Source organism: Podarcis gaigeae (genome assembly GCF_964106915.1).
Source record: "Podarcis gaigeae genome assembly, chromosome: 7".
NCBI lineage: Eukaryota > Metazoa > Chordata > Lepidosauria > Squamata > Lacertidae > Podarcis > Podarcis gaigeae.
In genome coordinates, this window is record NC_139683.1 from 24090124 (window position 1) to 24110731 (window position 20608).

At 41.1% G+C, this 20608-nt stretch overlaps 1 protein-coding gene across 1 annotated transcript in view; it reads right to left on the minus strand.

Moving 5' to 3' along the window:
• Positions 1-20408, minus strand: part of VPS13B (vacuolar protein sorting 13 homolog B) — a 399672-nt gene extending 379264 nt beyond the window's left edge. The window contains exon 1 of the mRNA XM_083749735.1: positions 20319-20408. The gene's annotated coding sequence lies outside the window, so the exon portion shown is untranslated. The remainder of the gene's footprint in view (positions 1-20318) is intronic.
• Positions 20409-20608: the final 200 nt, after the last annotated feature.

A 20608-nucleotide genomic window follows, 5' to 3' on the forward strand; every position in this document is an offset into this window, starting at 1 on the left:
AGAAAAACCATAGCTTTGCCACATGTAGCTGTAACCTGCCATTTGTTTAAAAATATCTCATCAGCAAAGTGGAAACAGATTTTTCTTAACTAAGTGCTTTCAGTTAAATCTAAAAATGCTCCCTTTGTCAAAGGTTAAACTGTTGCCTGACTTGCTCTTGTAAGCGTTTTAAGCAATCCACTTTATGTGCCATAAATATGAACTACAGGGGTGGGGGAGAAAAAGAGAGTACCAACCAAGCAAAAGAGAACGAAACAAACAAAAAGGAGAAGACAAATTGCTGCCCATGCTAGAATGGAGGTAAAGTTCCATACAGCTGTTTCTATTGCATTAAACCCCATTAATATAGTTTTGCACGTGCAAGATGCCACTTACTGCATAGGCTGTATTGTGCTTAAAGCAGAAATAGGGAACGTGGCCCTTCAAATATTGTTGATCTACAAACCCATTCTCCTGGGCCATTGGAATTGCTGTCTGAAGCTGATGGGAGTTTGAGTCCAACAACATCCACAGTGACACCATTCCCCATTTCCAGGACTCGCTCAAATGTTATGCCAGCAAACATTGGTCCACACCAAGGAAGACTGTGCAGTAGCTAAAATATATACTGATAACCGGATGTTATAGACTGTCTTATACTGAAAAAATCAGTGTTTCATCTGGCCCAGTACTATCAACCTTGGCAGCTTCTCCAGATGATAACTTGAAAGTATGGCTTTACCACATTTTGGTCTTTGCAGAATCACTCTGCAATTCTGCATACCGGCAACTCTTAGTGTATGCAGGGGATTATGTTCTGGAGATAGCACATAAACCCAAGATTGCATATAGTCAAAACACATTGGGTGCAATGGCGGGTGGGGTTGCTAAAGTCACCCCCCAGGGGTATGCCCCTCCCTTTCCACCCTCTTTTTAATAGTTAAAAAAAATCTTGTCATGCATGTAAAGCTGAATACACACAAGTTTAATGAGTTTAAGTTGAAGTTGCAAGTTGCCTGCATAACATTTTCCCTTTTGTACAGTTCTCCTGCAAGTCCCTCATTTGTATATATTCTAATGATGGAAAACAGATTGAGGAAGTAACTTGAAGCAGGTTGTCAATTTCACTAAGATAAAAGGTAAAAGTGGCCAGTGCCAGGAAGGAAGGAAGGAAGGAAGGAAGGAAGGAAGGAAGGAAGGAAGGAAGGAAGGAAGGACTGCAGTATGAAAAGGGGAAGTACTTATGCTGATGATTTCCTTTACTTCCTGTTTGCACAAGATCATATATTCCTGTAACTCAGATGAAGTCACTAATGAACACAGAATCCAGTGGTGCGTTGACATAAGAGTGTTGTTGGTAAAAAAAAGTTTAGTTGGAACCCTGTTGTTCTATGATTGACGGATGGCCTACTAAAGAAGATCTAAGTGAAGATAGCATTTTACAAAGGCATAAGATTACTCAACTTTGACTACAGTAGTAAGAAATGTAACAACACACACACACACACACACACACACACAGTATTTGCTTACTCTATCAGTCCTTGTCCATAGGCTGAGTTTATCTTGAATCAATTTATAATATATATCCTAAAAACCATGTATTATCTGTGCCAGGAATGCAATAATATTGTGCAGAGATCAAGGTGTGAATACCGTCATGAAGTTATCACACAGGTGACAGCGGTATACAGTTCAGCTTGGGAGTTCCCAGTTATTTCATATTTTCTTCCTGATAGCAAGCTTAACTATCTCTGAGCTATGCTTAATTATGACTTTTTTAAAAGCTAAAACAAAATACTGTTTTTTAAGTAAAGTGCATTTGTCCAGTATGCTTTTTCCTTCTTCGGGTTCAGTCCTCCAAAGGCATACCTGCATTGTGAATTGTCCAGGTAAAGCATTCTACCTTCGTAAGGTTGCACATTTTATAGTTCTGCTTCTATTTTGAGGAATGTTAAAAGCTAATTGCCTTGAATAAAATCATTATGCAATCTAACAGTTATGCAGGCACTAAAAAATCCACAGTTCCAAAAGTTGGCTATGCATCTCCCTAGCTGTGTTAGGGAAATATGCCAGCTTCTTCTGAAACCTCTTTATCTCAAACTCATGATCCATACATATCCGCACTGGGCTAGGAGACAAATTATAGATCTGTTTCTTCTTCATCCCAATCAATTGCTGTACATTTCCATGCCTGTATTTGTGAGAGATACTTAAAACCAAAGAAGTGAAGCTTAAAACCAAGCTTATTTAAAACTTCAGCTGCTCCTTTACTGCATGATGGAGGGCTGTGCCAAGTCCCCAGTTCTGCAGAAATGTAAACACTGGTAGCAAATGGCCAGGCATAGCCTGGAATGTTCAACAGCAAAAGGGAAAGATGCCTAGATGTCTGCTATTGTGTAAAAAGGCAAAGGAAGAGGATGATGGGTGTGAAATGACAGCTTAGAGCAGATGTCATGGGCTCCAATTCTTCCCTGTTCGTTGGCCATGCTGGCTGGACCTAATGAGAGATGATGTCCAAAACATCTGGAGGGCACCAAGATGTTTACCTCTGGCTTAGAGAACCAGAAGGTATCTCAAAACTATGCCCCTCAATAACACTTACCGTGAATCACATGTGGGGAAAGTGCCTTTGTACACAAGTCCTGTTTTTGGTCTTCCCATAGGCATCTGATTGGCCACTGGGAGAAAAGGATGCTGGACTAGATGGGCCACTGGCCTGATCCAGCACACTCTTCTTATGTTGACTATTCAAGATAGGTCATATTCGAAGCCCCGTTTCTACAGCATATCTAACAGGAGTGGCAACATACTTTGTGTTCAGCTTGTAGCTGCTGCTTAATCAAAGCAAATTCAAAGTAAATATATTATAACAGTAACGTCATACCATGACTGCATTAGCCATTGATTAATGTTGATTTAATGTTGCAACACAAACTTTTTTCCTTTTTTGCAATATTACGCCTGATTGACAAGTGTGTGGGTGTGGATCAGGGCGGGTTCACAGCTGTCAGCAATGCCGTTGTGTTGTACAAATGGGAGAAATGCATTTTGTTAATGTGGAAAAGAAGAGCAAAGAGAGCTTTTTAGTTTCCAACACAGAAGAAGGCACTAAAGTAACAAGCACACAAAAGGGATATGGCACCATGGGAGGCTAAGATTCAGTGACAGCCCATGATTTATAACAGCTTTGCAATTATGCCTGTAACATTTGAGTATGATGTCCTTCCCTAATAAGAGAAATGAGTACTCCCTGTTCCATCTTACATAATGTTGTAAAGTGATGAAAAGCTGAGGGTAAAGGATACTTGAGAAGTGTAAATACAGGTATGGAATGGTGGCGCTTGACTTTAAGAGGCAGGCTGAATGAATGAATGATGAGAGAGAAAAATCACAAGGGCTTCTCAAGAGCTTCTCTGGTTTGTGAAAAGCAAATCACTGCACTGTCTTCACCCCGCCCCATCTCTTTCTTTGTTTCCTTGCCAATATGATTTGATTCCAGGCAAATAATGATGAGGTAAAAAGACCTAAATGCCACCCTGTGCCATGCTTGACAATGCATTCCCAGGAGAGCCGCACAAACATAAAAAAATCATCACAAGAGCATTCCATTGTTCCCACTGAACAGGTCAGAAAACAGAACCACAAGACTGATGAAAGAGCTTGTCAAAGGCAGCACAAGTAAACCCCAAGGCTGGGAAATGCACAGTTTCCCCATATGAACAGGAAGCGCATGCAGACACACAGGGGGGGCAGGTTGATTTATGCAGAATCAAAACTCCCCTCACCCCCCAAGGAACTGGAGAGTTTGTCATCTTGACATTAGGCACAGAACATGCACCTTTCACAGCCCAGAGCTGTAAAACTGCAGTGGTGGCATGGAAGGAGGGAGAGTCACCCAAACAGTTCTAATAAAGGTGCTAGAATGGGATGATGTTGAAGCTGGATTTGTGGGGCAAACCCTTCAGTGGCTTGGACATATTAAAGCTAAAAAATAATGCTGGGAATTCTTTAAGGGGACTGTCTCCAGAAATAGGGATATATAATTTGGTATGTCCCCAAGGATTTTGAGATGCAAAGTTGTGGAAGCTTGAGTTTCCTATTCAGGCAGTTTGTGCAGCTCGTGTTGAATAAGGAAATGAGAACTAGGAACCAGCATCAGTCTCATTAGGCAGCAGGACACAAGGAATGAGAGCAGTCACTGCCCTCTGTGCAAACTCTGGCGGGTGTAGAGTCACGTGTCTCAAATTGGGTCTGGATTTTACTTCCATACTTAGTGCAAGTTTTGATAAGGAACAATTGCGAGTTGTACTGTATTTTAATTGTCTTGTAACTCACTTTGAGACGTTTCAAAAATAGTGATGAACAAATATAATACAAAATTATTATTCTTTCTACTTCTTAAGCTGACTGAATACACTGCCAAGCATATATATTTTTATAGATATAAGTACGCTAGATTTTGTACATGAGACATCTTTGAATCATTTATGCTGCAATCTTATATGAATTTACCTTGGAGTAAGCCCATTCAACCCAATGGGACTTCATTGGATGATTCAGGACAGACAAGAAGAGGTACTAACAGCCCAAGTGCATGTATATCTTCTCAGAAGTGCTAAAGATTAGGGGTGAAGAAGACTAGTGAATCATTCAATGAAGCTGAATGTTGGAAGACCCCAAATTCCAGTGTTATGAGAGGAAGAAAAACTTTTAAACCACTTTCTCCATACCATGTGTAATTTTGTATACCTCTATCATGTCCTCCCAAAACTCACCTTTTTTCTAAACTAAAAAGTCTCAAGTGTTGCAACCTTTCCTCACAGGGGAGTTGCTCCAGTTCCCAAGTAATTTTGGTACCCCTTGAAGCTCAAGATTTTCTCCTACACTTCTGAACATTTTGGCTGAATGAAGGCCTAAGAGCATCAGCAGAGAATGTAACTCCAGGACTGCTGAGTTTATTCAATAGCCTACCAGGGAACAGATACCACTAGAAGTTCATAGAATCATAGAATTGGAAGGCACCCTGAGAATCATCTAGTCCAAACCCCTGAAATGCAGGAATATGCAGCTGTCCTATACAGGGATCAAACCTGCAACCTTGCCATTATCAGCACCACGCTCTAACCAACTCAGCTATCGAGTCTCTCTCTTTGCAAATACGTGTGGCTTCTGCCTATACTGCACTTTTATCATTTTAGCTGTCAGTCCCTTTTTTGCTTCCTACAAAGTCCAATTGTACAGAAATGGCAACATTATATTATAATTTTGTGTGTGTGTAGGTAGGTAGGTAGGTATATAATCAGTTCCCACCCATTCTTTGGCTGTTAACATTTTACTGTACTTTCAGCTTCAATGCTATTCAACACGTGATCTCATTGGCAAAACCTGAAACTCAAGGTTGAAACCTAGGTTCCTAGCATCTTTAAATATTGCAAAGCTCCTTAGTTTCACTTCACTTTTAAATAAAAATATGTCTTGGGCATTGGGGCTGTTATTCAAGCTCATCTGTTTGTCCTCAATAATAAGGTAAACAGATCCACCCATCATGTTTGTGTGTTGGTAGTATGTATTCATGCTATCTGCCAAGGACACTCCCTTGGAAGGGACAAAAATGACTAAGAAGACTGGCAACCTATAATCTGCAGATGTGGTTAATGGGAATTGCAGGGGTGCAATGAGCAAATTAGCATCATGGTGAAGCTTCTATCTTTATCTATTCCAGTATACATTGTAGATATCTTGTACATGTGACATATAATTTCAATGCCAATTTGCACAAACTTCTAGGCTTATGGCACAGAATTGTGTGGGTTGTTTTTTTATTCAAACCCACATGAACTTGTGGCTAAAAGCTGCTGTGATTGTATGTGTGCTGCTGTTGCTCAGTCCAAATTGTTTGTTTTTATTAGTTGCATTTTTGCACTCAAGTGCCTCAAAATGACTTACGCATAGTAAAAATAAAATAACGACGGCATTAAAATCAGACAAAAACAACAATAAACGAAAACTAAAGTACTCTTCCAACAACATATTTTAAAGGAACAATTCTTAGCCACCCCACTTAAAGGACGGTCATAACAAAATCCACTGACATTATGCAACCACCTTCTCAATTAAAAAACATAAGCCTGAGTAAATACTGATGTTTTTGCCTGTTGCCTAAAAGCAGGCAGTGATTGTGCCAGGTGTTATTTCCTGGGGAATTCATTCAACAAACGGGAAGCCATCCCTAAAAAGGTCTGTTCTTGTGTTACCTCCCTCCGCGTCTCCCTCAGATGATGAATTCAGTGTCTGGGTTGTTTACGTGAGGAATGGTGGTCCTTGAGGTATTAAGGTCCTGGGCCACATATCTGTAATCTTATTTTATTTTTCAGCAATATCATACAAAACAAGGCTTACTGCCAACAAGGAATAAATTACAGTGGTACCTTGGGTTACATAGGCTTCAGGTTACATACGCTTCAAGCTACATACTCCGCTAACCCAGAAATAGTGCTTCAGGATAAGAACTTTGTTTCAGGATAAGAACAGAAATCGTGCTCCGGCGGTGCAGCAGCAGCAGGAGGCCCCATTAGCTAAAGTGGTGCTTCAGGTTAAGAACAGTTTCAGGTTAAGAACGGACCTCGGGAACAAATTAAGTACTTAACCCAAGGTACCACTGTACTCAACTCTTCCCACTGGCCCAGTCACGAGAACGACAGAAAAACAGAAGTAACGAGAGAGATGAGAAAGAAAAGTAAGTAGATAATCCTTATGCCCTAAAAACTGAATAGTTGTGAGATAAGAAGGAAAATAGAAGGGGCAGAAGATGTAGGTCTAGTATTCCTGCATTGTATGGCCAAAGATCTGTTTTGGATTTTGGGTGCGCCCATGGTTTTCGGCATCCCCTGTGGGGCTTCTGACTCCCCTGCTCTTTGAATGACAGACTTTCATGCCCTATCACAAGCTGCTTTTGAGAAACTTCTCTCAGTAGTTTAAAAAAAAAAGCTTTGGCATCCAGCCAGACCTAAGCTCAGGGGCCCCTTGGGCATGTGGAACTGCTGTGCAGTTGTTTGGATCCAGGATGATGCTTGCGCTGAGACAATTCCAGTCTTTCTAGTCATATAATTCAAAAATCCTTTCTAGACCAAAGCATGTGTGTCCAGAGTCTGAAAAGCCGCTGGAAATGCAGGTAGGGGTTCCACATTGTGCAACATACCCAGGTACACACCAGGACCCACCATTTGGGAAACACTGTTCTAAAGTCAGCTGGGGGCTGTTTGCTACGTGAGCTATACACGTGAAGTCTCACACATGTGAGTAAAAAATAAATTGGGAGGAAACACTCAATGCTTACCTGTGTACTTTTCAAACTATTGGTATGTATCTGAAGTGATATACTACAGTATATCCTGTTAATCTTCCATAACAACAGCCCTGCCCAATTACACCAAAAGTCCACCCAAGTCCAGGAAGTTCATACCTATGCCTATGGGGAAACCCAGAAACAGGACACAGGTGCTGTTATTCCCCTGCAACTCATATTCGGAAACATGCTACCTTTAACCCTGCAGATGGCATGTATCTTTGTCTTCCATGAACATGTCTAATCCTCTTTTAAAACCATCCATCTTGACAGCCATTACTACACCTTGTGGTACTAGAGAATTCTGTAGTTTAACTGAATGCAATCAGCTTCTACATTTTGGATGCTTTATTCCCTCTACTCCCTAGGAAAATAATAATAATGTCAGCAGCAGCCCCCAGCCATCAGTTTTCCTGTGGCCACTTTCCTAACAATTTATTGGCTGCCAGGGAGCTTTCAATTGTTGAGCGTGTTGACAAGCAGACACTAATGCCTGCTCCTGTAACCCAATCTTTAAATGTCTCTGTTTACCTGCAGCCTGCTGCAACTAACTGGCCATAATACATTGCTAAATCAGCACATTAATGGTGAAAAGCTACTTTCTGTGACATTGAATGGGAAATCTCCCATTGACTTCAGCAACACTAGGAAATATCCAAATATAAAATTGACTATAAGCCTAATGGTGATCAGCTTTGTGCCTCACTGCTTCTGAAGAGGAGGAAATTTTGTAAACACTTAAAAAAAAAGAAGATGTTGAGAAGTAGTGCTGCAAGCAGTCATTTTTCATTTATGAGAGTTTATTTTGGAATGTAGTTGATGGGTTTTTTTGCTTCTTTAGACCCTGAAGGAGACAACCATGATTATTCAAAATAAAGTATCCCAGATTCTGGAGTACACAGAGAAGTATATGTCAGAAGACAATGTGAAACTGCAATTATGATGATTGAATTGCCTGAGGACAATCCCTGCATGAACTAGAAACATTCCATGATTACTAAACACCGTAGTCTGTTCATGTTTTAAATTGTTTATTTTGCCCTGGGTATTGACAGCTTCCAATGTTAGGGACAAACATCTCCAAGATACAGCCTTATCAGATGCACATATTGTAACTTGGAATACAGAAAACCATCTATGAATCAGGACTGATACGCCTCAGGGTATCTTCACATCAAAGTGTCTAGTGACATGTCCCCACATGGGGGTGGGTTGTTCCGTTTCAGTAACATTAATCATAATTCACAAATAGTGCTGGCATAGTAATCCCCACGCCACAGCCTACCCTACTTTTCTCAGGGATTCATTCCCATGCTTCAAACACTGTGGTAAATTACCAAACTTGTAGTCAGGGACACTCCCATATAGACATGCCCCTAAAAGTGGCATATCACGAAACAGTTCCTGAAGAATTCAGGGAACATCAGGTTTTTAAAAAGCAAGTTTCTAGTCCTGATTATTAACACTATAAATGTATGTGATGTTTTTCTTAAAAGTTTAGAAGCACTGAGGGATTCAGCTTCTGCATGCAACAGATCTTTAAGCCTTTTTCCCCACACAAGTTTCTCACAACTAACATGAATAAGGCACAGATTGGTGTTTTCTCTTCTATTGATGAATCTGAATAACTTGTGATGTTTTGTTGAGGCTCTCCACTTAAATCTCTCTGTTTCTGAAACCACTTTTTTAAAAAAAAGTTTTCAATGAGTTGGAAAATACAACATTACTCCCAGCAGAAAGAGATGGTAGCATCCTTTGGTGCTATAGTGGACTATAATTTCAGTCTGCAGGTATTGGAAGCTACTTCTCAATAATTTTCTCTTTATTTTTATTTTTAAACTCCATAAAAACACTAGCCCATCTAAAAGCAAGATTCTTACTGTACCAACTCCCTGTTCTGCTAGTTTTCTACTTGCAGGATTCCCCCCCCCCCATAGAATATTAAAAGCCTCATTTCCACCATATTCTAAAACTTTCATGTAAATAAACTCCAAATTTCGAAAGCAAATGGAAGTTTGATTAATTGACAAAATGTATTTTAGTTATTTCAGCATTCTGGTTCTGGGATTTGTTTTTTCCCCCCCAAGAATATTTATTAAGATTTTCAATAATAATACAATAAAAATCAAAAAGTAAAAAATAATAATAATAACAAAAATACAAAAATAAAAATAATTAAAAAACACATAAAGTTTCCATTACTTATTTTTCATTAACTTATTTCCCAGACCTCCTCATACCTCCCTTTTTTGTATTCCAATTCAAATTATTAGTTCAGCAAATCCTTATTAATAAATTTCAACCTATTTCTAAATCTTTTTTTCCATATTCTCTTAAAACATTACAGCTGGAAACCACTTAATTTCTATCCGACATCATTCTAACATTCATTAATTTTGCAATATTTCTGTAGATAGTCTTTAAATTTCTTCCAATCTTCTTCCGCCGACTCTTCTCCCTGGTCTCGGATTCTGCCTGTCATTTCTGCCAATCCCATATAGTCCATCACCTTTGTCTCTGGTTCTGGGATTTGTGGCATTTTAAAGGACTGGGTTCCAGACACATTGACTAATTTTAAAAAAAACACCTAGATAAATATGAGAGCTTGCAACACAGTTATGTAGATGAGATGATGATGGTAGTAGCTATTTTCAGAGTGTTCCACATAAGTTTTCTCAATAACCCTTACACCACACCCACAGGTAGGTTATTATTATTGCCATATTGCTGATGGAAAGTGTGACAGAGATAGTGGCTTGCCTAAGACTTCCACTTAATCCCTGATACAGATGAGGTCTGAAGCATGGACTTTCTGGTTCACGGCTCAATCTCTTAGAAAATGTAGAATGCACAGAACCTGTGCTGTGAAGAAGTCAGGGACTCTTGTGGACTCAGTGCCATTGACTCAGCAAGGCAAGGACAGATAGTGCAATGATGAACAGAAACCAACAGCAGAATAAAAAAGTAGGCAGAATACTGTCTGGATCCAGTCCAGACACCATAGAACAACCTAGTGGCTGTTTTTCAGACTATGGAACAACAGAAGGCCCTGGGAAAGTGAAGTGGGAAGCGTTTCCCCCCTACTGATCTCCTGCCTCTGCTCCTTCAGGCTGCTGCTCTGCAGGTGAAGCCAACCCCTAGCCCATAACATCCTCAAGGACACTCAGAAAGAGAGCAGGGCTTTAAGCGGGAATAATCAGATAGTAGGGAGTGGTTTCCATGTAGAAGGTCATGGTCAGGATTTTCAGGACCAAGGAGAGCTCCCAATGAAGGCAGATGTTTCTTCAGCCAAATGGTCAGACACAAGGGAACTCTTAAATTGTATTGCTAGTCTGCCGAGTGTTTACCAGGACTCAGTCATGAACAGAGGTCTGGAGTGAGCCAGGGGGAATCCAAGGCAAACCCAAAGGAAGGACCAGAGAATAAATAACCAGTACCCTGTTCTGCCATGAAGAGAAGCCCACAAGGCATGGTAGCACCATGGAGTGAGCAACCTGTTCCAATGAAGTCTAGAGGCCTTTTGAGCCTCTGCCTCCAGACCAGCTTTCCTGGGTTCCACCTCCTTGAGAACTACAGCCTCTTAAAAGGCCAACTTTCTGGTCTGCAGACGGAGTTCCTCACCTAAGAAATCTAAGCCTACAGTATTGGATAGAAACAGGAAACAGCACCTTTTACCCAGAGTGACTTGTTGGTGTTTTTGTTTATTTTTTTATTTGCATAGCTTTGTGTACTGGTTTTCAAGACAAGTCGCTTAGACTGGAGACTGGGTAGACACTGAGAATGCACACACTTCTGCTGATTATATGGCTTTACAGGGAGATCAAACAAACCCATAAAGGATAAGGCCGTCAATGTCTACTAGTCATGATGGTTATATCCTGCCTCCAGGATCAGAGGCAGCTTGCCTCCAAATACCAGTTGCTGGGATCTCTTTTGTTTTTAATTAGTTTTTATTAAATATTTGCTTTGCTTTGGGTTTCCCATACACATCTGACTGGGCACTGTGGGAAATAGGAGCTGGACTAGGTAAGTCCTTGAGCCTGATGCTGCACGGCTCTTCTGTTATTACGAACCAAATTAGGCCTCTTCTGGTCTTGACAGAGGAGTAAAACCGGCTCCAGCCCTTCCCTTGCACCTCAGTAATGTAAACAAATGCTGCTCAACTGAGCTTATAGTTTCTACACTTGAATGAGTGGAGTGGCTGACATCACACAAGCATCGGTGCAGTTACAGATACTTTGCATGTACATGCCTGCTTCTTAGATTTATGGGCTTCTTCCTTTCCCTTCATAACGGGAGAAAAGGCCTTTGAATTATTATCTCTCTTATGACATTACACCCTGTAGCTTCCTATCAGAATGTGATAGTGGATCTAAAGAGATGGCTTGTCAAGAACCATGAAAATTAGCGCTTCTTTGAAACATGAGAATGCCAGTATTATGAGGGCGTTCATAGAAGATACTTAACTGTCAGGGATCAGCCCCCACCCCACCCCCCGCCACACTCTATATATATCTTATTGTGACTTAAGAGTGTCTGCCAAAGATCTGTGGTAAGATCTAATGAACACAGAGTGAAAATCTTGCTCAAAGTAAAGGCAAGAAATGGATTTTCTGATAACCACAAGACATAAACAAAAGATTTGGCTGCATGACAGAGTACCTGAATACTGAGAGGCTGTGTGTATCTGCAAAGGGCAATATATCCAGCTTGCTACTGTGTTCAGACTGGGGCACCAACAAACACTGGCATAAGAAAAGGAATACGACAGGTTCTGTCTCTCTGACACACCCCTTAAAATTATGCCCAGGAATACATTGCAAGTTTCTCTTCTTCCCATGGCATGATGGGGCTACACAGGTGTAGTCATCCCTTGAAGTCCAACATTGATTAGCGTAGGTTCTCTGCCAAGGGCATTTAACCACCCAGCTCTAGGCATTGGGGCAAACAAAGGCTCAATCTACCTCATTTGTATCTATTCCTAGAAGTTCATTCCCCCATCCAAGTGTCCTACACTCCCAAGAGGCCCAGACCGAGGGCCACTGTTGTAATGTGTGGAATAGCTTTAGCCAAGAGTAATTCACTATAGGGATGCATTCCTGAAATTTCCTTTCCTCTAACTGCCATCCCTGAGATCATGAAGAAATATCTGCCCAAACAAGATCAACTTGTGACTGTTAGGGCAATTGTTGTCCTCTTTTGCCATCCAGCGATAGGAGATGTGGATTTCATTATGTTGTGAGTGAGATAGAAACTTAATAATCTGTGGTATTCAGGAGCATTGTGGTTGTTTCATTTTCTGGAACAATATAAGGTTGTATCTTAAACATAAGACTCTCCAGTACCTGCTAAGTATTCCACACAGGTTCCTACTTACCCTATTTAAACCTCAAGAGACAAACCTCAGGGTAGAAGACTTTGATGCCACTTTTATTTTGTGGAGGGAATCTTTTTTTTTCTAAAAAGGGGGAAATAATTTGGATTTTTCTATGCTTGCTTCTTCCTAAAGGGAGCAGCAAGAGTACAAATACAAATTGCTCAAAGCAAAAACGGTGAAACTGGAAATTTCACTATTGTTAAAATCAATTTAAATAATGAATTAGATCACCATCATAAATCAAGGGTGATGGGAGAACAGTCTACTGTCTTGATTGGAGAACTGAGCCAAAACTAAGAAAATGAATTTCGGCAGGGACAAATATAAGCTTCTATCCTTAGGCAAGAATAATCAGATGCACAAATATAAGATGGGGAACATCTGGCTTGACAACATTACATGTGAAAAGGATCCTAACAGACCACAAACTGAATGTGAGTCAGCAGTGTGATGCAGATGCAAAAAAAACTAATGCAATTCTAGGCTGCATCAACAGAAAGATGGTGTCCAGATCAGAAGAAATAATAGTATCACTCTATTCTCCTTTGGTCAGACCCCAACTGGAGTACTATTTCTAGTTCTGGGTTCCACAGTTTTGTTTTGAACTTGTATTAAATTTTTCAGCAGCAACACCATAAACGTAACACACATATTATTTGATTGTCAGTTACAAAAAGTAACAGTAAGGTACATACATCGTAGGATCACTGATTAATTGTCCTGAGGCCACCCAGCCCAGGGAGGACAAACAGCCGGTAGTTTGCTTCTTCATTGGCAAAGCATGCATTTACAATAGCTCCAAAGGTGCACAGAACATGCACACACATTCTGGGCGACAAAGTATCTGGCATTCCGTCCCCAGGTTTGCACTCCAAGCTGGACTCTTGGAGCAACGGCATCACTATGTCTCCCCACCCCCAAGCTTAAGTAACCTCATCTGATGGGGCGCATGCAAACAACCTGCAACTTCTCTTAAATGGAAGTGGTCACGGTGCCTGCCTCTTCAGGCCCTTCCTTGGAGCCCTGCCAGTCCCTGACATTAATTAGTGCTCTTCATAAAGATACAGGGTACATATGTTATAGGAGTTTGCAATAACTGTGCTGACTTATTGATGTGGTCAATAAACTAAGACCATGTGGCTAAACATTTGTCTCTCTTTGCCTGTCCATTAACGGCACCACAGTTTAAGATGTGCATTGAGACGCTGGAAGGTGTGCAGAGGAAGGCAACCAAAATGATCAAGGGTCTGGAAACCAAGCCTTATGAGGAATGGTTGATGGAGCTGGGTATGTTTAGCCTGGATAAGAGGAGACACTAAGAGGAGATATGACAGCCATGTTCAAATCTCTAAAGGGCTGTCACATGGAGGTTGGAGCAAGTTTGCTTTCTCCCGCTCTGGAGGGTAGGACCCAAGCCAATGGATTCAAGTTACAAGAAGGGAGATTCCAACTAAACATCAGGAAGAACTTTCTCATGGTAAGAGCTGCTTGACAGTGGAACACACTCCCTCAGGATTATTGAGCTGTGATTGCTTCATTGCACTGGACTAGACGCCTGCTTCTTGGGAGAAGGGCAATGACAGGCCTAGACAGCATCTTGAGAAGTAGAGACATCACCTTGCCAACAAAGGTTCGTATAGTTAAAGCTATGGTTTTCCCAGTAGTGATGTATGGAAGTGAGAGCTGGACCATAAAGAAGGCTGATCGCCGAAGAATTGATGCTTTTGAATTATGGTGCTGGAGGAGACTCTTGAGAGTCCCATGGACTGCAAGAAGATCAAACCTCTCCATTCTGAAGGAAATCAGCCCTGAGTGCTCACTGGAAGGACAGATCGTGAAGCTGAGGCTCCAGTACTTTGGCCACCTCATGAGAAGAGAAGACTCCCTGGAAAAGACCCTGATGTTGGGAAAGATGGAGGGCACAAGGAGAAGGGGGCGACAGAGGACGAGATGGTAGGATAGTGTTTTCGAGGTTACCAGCATGAGTTTGACCAAACTGCGGGAGGCAGTGGAGGACAGAGGTGCCTGGCGTTCTCTGGTCCATGGGGTCACGAAGTGTCGGACACGATTAAACGACTAAACAACAACAACAACAAACAAGATGATCCTTAGCTCTCTTTCTAACTCTACAATTCTAAGTTAAATGGAACCAACTGAGTCACTGCTACCCTAATCATCCCTATTTGCCAAAGAGAACTGTAAGCACGAGCAACTTGTCTCCCATCCTGCTTTGTCTTGAGGCAAGCATTCAGTCGTCTCCTCTGCAGGGAGATTAGGTACAAAGAGCTAAGTTTCCTCTCCAGTCTGTCCCAGGCCCCATCTTCACCATTTTTAAAAGCAGTATCATAGCACTCTAAACAGCCTCCAGAGAATCATGGGAGTTGTGGTTTGTGGAGACCCCATGCCCTGCCCTACACTTTCCAGTGGTTTAACAGTCAATCGCTCTTTCCAGAGAACTCTGAACTTTGTAGCTCTATGCAGGGGAATAGGGTCTCCAACAACTCCCAGTATGCTTAACAATCAACACTTCCCAGGATTCCTTGGGGGAAACCATGACTGTTTGTTGGTTGGGTGGAAGCAAGTTTTGCCCTTTTGTAAAAATGTATTTTTTTAAAAAATATAATGCAAAAAAGCCTGCTTTTCAGCATATCCGTATTCTGTGCTTTAATTCTGCCTTATTTGTTTTTGTAAGTGCATTAATAATCTGCTATTTTTTTCAGACGTGGTTGCTTCCAAGGGAAGACAACAAGATTCCAAATTCAGTAGTGAAGGAAGGACAGACACAAAACAATCTGAGACGCATTCTTAGAAAGTTACAGCATGGCAAACCCAGGTCCCTTACGAAGACTAAAAGTCGTGACAAGCCCTGGCATATTATGATTGTGAATCCGTTTGTATGCACACATTCCCAAGGTAATCTAAGCTTTTAAGATAATAAAATAACTAATACAATTAAAAATGTTAAAGATTCAAAGAAACACAGTAGATCACTAATATGCAGAAGAACAAAACGTGATTAAAACCATTATATGTTTGCATGTGTGTACACAGACAGACAAAAAGAAAGACAATATAATAAATTAGGATAAACAAAATCAATATCTCAGATAAATTTTAAATCAATGTCTAATATAAATCTAACTCCACTGCTATCAATTTTTGTCTAAAAAGAAACATAAAGATTGGTTTAAAATGAAAGTGCACCACGAAGAATGGAATAAATTTAATGATTATTTAGCTAAATTTGTTAAGCTAAACTAACTGGAAATAGCTTCCAGATACTTATTGGGCTTAGGATTGTATTTATGTTAACTGATAAAATGATATGTTTAATACAAGAAGGAGAAGAATTAAAGGTGTTAATGTTTAATTTAAAGGGAATCAAAATGGGGATTTGGAAAACCGTTATAAGGATATACAATGAAATTCAACTAAGGGGAAATGAGGAAGTTGTTTTACAAAGTCAATAACTGCTATTTTCAATAAGGGTATGATTTATGTTTGTTATGTTTTGTTTGTTCTGTGTTTTTGTTTGTCGTTAATATTGTAAAAACCAATAATTTTTTTTTGAAATAAAATAAAATGAAAGTGCTGAATGGTGTCCTCATCTGGGTGTTAACGCAAAGTACATTTCATAATTTATATTCATGAGTTCTAAAACTCCTGGGAAACATCCATAAAGTGTTGCAGTACATAAGCTGAATTAGGGTCCATTCTGTGGGGGGTGGGGAATATTACCTTTGAAAGACCTTTGAATCCGTGCTGTATGTCTGTCATACGTCAAACAAAGCAAAAGAAACCACTTATATTATTCCTGACATTGCTGCAAAGGGCCTTTATTGGCACCACACAAAGCAGAATATGTATGTGTAATGAAACATCTCATCTCTTCTTTTAAAAGGCTGTCATTAAATATAATCCACAAGTACCTGTGTGGAAGTGTGTGCATGTGTGAGTATGTGTGACAGTGAGATGGAGAATTCAAAAGGCAAATTAGTTTTCACCTCCCGGTCCAATCATTTCTGGGAATTGTGCTTGAAATCTAGTGTTATTGTTAGGTCAAATTCAAAGGAAGCTGAATATTCTATGGGGGGGGAGGAAGAATGGAAAAACGTGAGGTCCTGTAGAAATAACTTCTGCATGCTGAAACACATGCATGTCACACCCCATTTGTCTTTCATATTTAAGAATAAAGCCGTCTGTCCTGCAGCAATTATTACACAGCATACCCTTTATTTTTAAAAATGCAAGACTTTGGCACAAAGAAGCAAAAGGGGGGAAGGGAAGGAAGAAAGAATTAAACTGATGAAAAGCATTTATGTCATGGTTTAAATTAAGACCTTTGTAATGTAAGAATGACATCAGCAGGAAGCTTAGCTTAATGAAAGTAAGATACTGTGCTGTTGTTGTTATTTTAAAACATGGGTAGGCAAACTAAGGCTCGGGGGCCGGATCCGGCCCAATCGGCTTCTAAATCCAGCCCGTGGACAGTGTGAGAATCAGTGTGCTTTTACATGAGTAGAATGTGTTCTTTTATTTAAAATTCATCTCTGAGTTATTTGTGGGGCATAGGAATTTGTTCTTTTCCACCCCCAAAATATAGACCGGCCCCCCACAAGGTCTGAAGGACCCCTGCTGAAAAGGTTTGCTGACCCCTGCTTTAAAATATACATACATTGACAAATCTTCTCTGTACACCAAACTGGAAAGGGTGGGAAAGTGGCTCCAACAGACACATTATGATAAAAAAGAACTGACCTAGGATCCTATCTGATATTAACAGAGGTGTGTGAAAGTGTGTATGTGCTTGTGTAGCAGGGGAGAGTTTGGACTCAACAAAGTAAAGGATAACATTATTTATTATGCCAATGCAAATTTACAGTTACTGTTGCCTGTGATGAAAGACATCCAGCATTTTAAGCACCCAGCTATATAGGCAGGAAGTTCTGGAACACAATCCAGAGGGAAATTCCCAAGATATGCTCCATTGATAGGAACAAGAGAAGCTGCCCTGAAACATTTCCCCCTGTAATTCTATGGAAGCATTACAGCAGGATCCATGCAGTGTTATTTATCCACGCTTATCAATTTTATGTTGGATTCAGATAACTGTGGAGTCTATAATGCTGTTACAGTGGTACCTCGGGTTAAGTACTTAATACGTTCCGGAGGTCCGTTCTTAACCTGAAACAGTTCTTAACCTGAAGCACCACTTTAGCTAACGGGGCCTACATATAAATTGAATCAAATGACAGCAATCAAGTGGCAGCAATTCGGTTTTCTCTTTTTGACACAGGATCCCTGTTCCTTGTGTGTAAAACCTTCCCTGAGCTGTACTGTACAGCCTATGGTTGTAGCTAAGTGCTACTCAGAGCAGACTCATTGAAATTAATGGAACGGAGTTAGCCATGGTCATGAATTTCAGTGGGTCTATGCTGGGTAGTACTAGCATTGAATTCAACCCCCCAACAGCCATGTATCCACTATGGACATCTGTCCCCACCTTGCCCATGGCATACTCAAATTCTGGGCCCTGTATATCCACTAGTTAGACAGCAAGGCATTTCCTGCCCCACAGCTGCCCCACAGGCGGACTAAGCGGTTTCAAAACCTGGGCATCTCGAGGCCTTCCCAAGCGTCCTTCTGCTGCTCAGCAAACTAATCCATCCCACAGGATCACACCCTCACAGTAGTTTCTATTTTCACTGACAGGCTTTTAGGTCAGAGCCAATAAAAAGAGGTAGACTGTTAGAAAAAAATAAATGTGTATTCTCAGTAGATAAAAACAAAATAACTCTGTGGTTGGAATAATTCTGCAATTAAAATGCTAAAAAAGTGATAGGTTTGATTGGGCATGATTAATGAAACCATGCATTCCTCACATTCCTGTTATGTTCATGTGGAAGTATAAACAACAGCATTCCAATCATGTGTAATCCCTGCCTTCCTGAGACCGTAGGCAAAGTTGTTCATAGTTCTATCAGCAAAACATTGAAAATGTATGTGAGCTTTGCCTTTCTTTCCAATGGGAGCCAGATCAAGCCCTGATAATTTAACCCACAGGAGACATCAGAGTTAAAAAATATAAATATAAATTCATTTATTTGCTTTTACTCCGTTTTGTGAAAATGTGTCATATTCTCAGGATTAATTTTCTGGTGTCATGAGTAGCTATAGTTGTGGAAAAATTATACTGTTTTTTGATGAGCAATCAGCGATAAGGCATATTCAGAATCCACATAAATGAATTAGGTTACAGTCCTATGCTCAAATTCTGCTGGTTAAAGGGCTCTACGATTTGGCAGAACGTCCGCTATGCCGACAGAACACAAATATGCCAAGGCAGTGTGGAGGCCTCCAGATGTTGCTGAATCATGTCTGCTCATTGGCAGTGTTGGTTGGGACTGATGAGAGTTGTAGTCCAACAAAATCTGGTGGCCATCACATTTATCCCTGGACACCATGACAGATGCATTGGTGGAACGCTCTAAAAACATAGTGATTCTACTGGCAAAGATGTGCTGGTGACACAGCTAAAATAGGGTGGAGCTGTAGGTGAGATGGGTGTGGCCCAGGGAAGAAGCACATCTGCCACTCCCCAGCCACTCTGGGTGGCTTACAGCACATAAAAAATGATAAAACATTAGACATTAAAAATTTCCAGATACAGTGGTACCTCAGGTTACATATGATTCAGGCTACAGACTCCGCTAACCCCGAAATAGTGCTTCAGGTTAAGAACTTTGCTTCAGGATGAGAACAGAAATCAGGCTCCGGCGGCATGGCAGCAGCAGGAGGCCCCATTAGCTAAAGTGGTGCTTCAGGTTAAGAACAGTTTCAGGTTAAGTACGGACCTCCGGAACAAATTACGGTAAGTACTTAACCTGAGGTACCACTGTACAGGGTTGCCTTCAGATGTAGCTAGCTTGTGGCTGGTAGCAGCAGCAGCAGCAGCAGCAGCAGCAGCAGCAGAAGAAGAAGAAGAAGAAGAAGAAGAAGAAGAAGAAGAAGAAGAAGAAGAGTTTGGATTTGATATCCCACTTTATCACTACCCTAAGGAGTCTCAAAGTGGCCAGCAATCTCCTTTTCCCTTCCTCCCCCACAACAAACACTCTGTGAGGTGAGTGGGGCTGAGAGACTTCAGAGAAGTGTGACTGGCCCAAGGTCACCCAGCAGCTGCACGTGGAGGAGCGGAGACGCGAACCCGGTTCACCAGATTACAAGTCCACCGCTCTTAACCACTACACCACACTGGCTCGCTCGCTCTCGTACTATTAGGGTTGATGGATTTGTGGTGCTGTGGTGTCATTTTGTAGTTTGGGCTAGGGGGCATGTCCCTTGCTCTTGTGGGTTCACTGGCTCTCACTATGTGTGGGTGTTGTCACCAACACAATCCCTGACTGGTGGGCCTTGGCTGTGTTCCCATGGATGCTGTGAGCATATCTGCCATTTCCCTGCCTTTTAAGGTGCACTGGTTTAAGATATAGCGGCTGTTCTGCTGCCAAAATGGCAGTGTCTCTCACATTCTATTTAATTCACCAGCACTGCTTAAAAACGTAAAATAAAACACATAGAGGTCCCACTGAAGAAGAAGAAAAAAGGTTCTTTACTTACTGTTTCTTCATATTTACAAGGATGAGTTCATATTTTTACCCTACAAGTGGCAGTGAGTTTCTTGGCTGTTTCTTCAAGGAGAGAGATGGGAGGTAGGGGCGGAGTTAGTGGGAAACCACAAAGTTTATTTTCCCCTGACTGTTAGTTTCAAGCCTGCCCTCTACTGGCCGGGGGTATGCAAGGTTCCTTATACCCAACAATAACATGGTGTGCTGCCTTATTATCTAATTATTAAGTTGTGCTCGTCAGCATGAAATTTTTAAAAATCAGGGCCCCGAAGCCAAGGGCCA